We start from the raw sequence: 2321 nt of genomic DNA, 5'->3' as shown, positions 1-2321 counted from the left end.
AACTCATGTCCATTGAGTCAGTGATGCCATCCAATCATCTCATCCTCTGTCATCTCCTTCTCCTCCTGCTTTCAATCTTTTCCAGCATCAGGGTCTTTTCCAATGAGGCAGTTCTTCTCATCAGGTGGCCAAAATATTGGAGCTTCAGCTTCAGCATCAGTCCTTCTGATGAATATTCAGGACTGATTTCCTTTAGGATGGACTGATTGGATCTCCTTGCAGTCCAAGGAACTCTCAAGAGTCTTTTCCAACACCACAGTTCAAAAGCATCAATTCTTCAGCACTCGGCTTTCTTATAGTCTAACTCTCACATCCATACATGACTACTTGTAATAGCTCAGACAACCATTTTGCCTTTTTGCGTTTCTTCTTCTTGGAGACGGTTTTGATTACCATTTCCCATACAATCTCCCTCCATAGTTTTTCAGGTACTCTGTTTATCAGATCTAATCCCTTGAATCTCTTTGTCACTTCCCCTGTATAATTGTAAAGGATTTGATTTAGGTCATACCTGAATGGTCTAGTGGTTTTCTCTACTTTCTTCGATTTAAGGGAGGAAGTGAGCATTTACTTTCTCTGAGCTGAGATATTTGTTTCCTACTGGCCTACTATATCAGCACTTCTGGTTCTTGGGCTTTTGTACCAGATTGTGAAATCAGTATCCCTGTTCTCAGGACTATGTATTTGACTGAACTATGCTACCAGCTTTCCTGATTTTTCCAGCTTTTAGATGGCAGACTAGGGAATTTCTCAGGCTCTATAACTAATTAATGTGACCCTTAATGTGATGCTGAATAGCAGTACCTAGAATGAACACCTCTGCCTTGTTCCCCATTTTAAGGTGGTCAGCTTGCCTGTTTAAAGCAGCAGCATTACTCTTGGAGCAGGAGCTTTACTTGCACAGTTGCCCTGAGTCCTGGGGATGTAGCAGTGATGCTTCATTTGCTCAAACTGAAAGTTGATCTCAGATGTGGAAAAGAGCCTTCCTTGAACAGCTACTATGCACCTCACAGAGGAAGGTGCTGTTACCCCCATTTTAAAAATGAGGGCACAGACTTCATTACAGTATTCTTGCCTGGAGAATTCCATGGACAGAGGAGCCTGATGGCAGAGTAGAAGGACATGTGCTCATCTTCTCCTGCGATTACCCCAAAGTTGCAACTTGCTGCTGAATAACCATCTACCAGAGAATGTTGGATCCCACAAAAAAATGATACCCCATGTCCAAGGGAAAAGGAGAAGCCCCAAAAAGATGGTAGGAGGGGCAAAAATCACATTTAGAATCACACCCCATACCTGCCAGAGATGCTTGGAGTGCTCAAACAAAATTTTGTGCACACCAGGACCCAGAGACTACACAGAGACTTAGCCAGACCTGCCTTTGAGTATTTGAGAGTCTACTGTGGAAGGTCAGAAGTGGCCTGCCACAGGGACAAGGTCTCTCTTTGGCTGCAGCAGACTTGGGTCACACAGAGTGTGGCATAAGCCTTCTTGGAGAAGGTCCCTATTAGCCCTACCATAGAGCCACCAAGCAGATGACCCACAAACTTCAGAACAATTATACCAAAGAAATTACCACATTTTTAAGAAAGTTTTAGGACCCACAACAGATTTCCCAACCTGGGGATCAGGCAAAGGGACTGAGAACCCCCAGGGAATTTGACTTTGAAGGCCAATGGGATTTGATTACAGTAGTTCCATAGGACTGAGGAAACAGACTCTTGGAGGGCACAAATAAAACCTTGTGGGGACCAGGAGCCAGGAGAAAGGAGCAGTGGCCCTACAAGTGACTGGGCCAGACTTGCCTGTGAGTGTCCAGGAGACTCTGGGGGAGGTGTGGTTCTTCCTGGATGAACCCCCTGCTGTGGGTTCCCCTGGCACTGAATACTACACAAGTCCTTTTGAAGGAGGTCCCCATTACCTTCATTATCCCTACCAGAGTTTGGCCTCAGGCCAAACAACAGGGAGGGAACACAGTCCCACCCATCAAAAGAAAATTGGATTAAAGATTTACAGAGCATGGCCCCACCCATTAGAACAAGATCCAGTTTCCCCCTTAGTCTCTCCCATCAGGAAGCTTGCAGAAGCCTCTTATCATTATCCTTCAGAGTGCAGACAGAATGAAAACCTCAATCATAGAAAACTAACCAAACCGATCACATGGACCACAGCCTTGTTTAACTCAATGAAACTATGAGCCATGCCGTGTAGGGCCACCCAAGATGGACAGGTCATGGTGGAGAGTTCTGATAAAATGTGGTCCACTGGAGAAGGGAATGGCAACCACTTCAGTATTCTTGCCTTGAGAACTCCATGAACAG

This window comes from Bison bison, unplaced genomic scaffold (assembly GCF_000754665.1).
Source record: "Bison bison bison isolate TAMUID 2011002044 unplaced genomic scaffold, Bison_UMD1.0 scf7180017864060, whole genome shotgun sequence".
NCBI classification, from domain to species: Eukaryota; Metazoa; Chordata; class Mammalia; order Artiodactyla; family Bovidae; genus Bison; species Bison bison.
The sequence above is the reverse complement of the archived record's forward strand: the minus strand, read 5'-3'. Positions refer to the sequence as shown.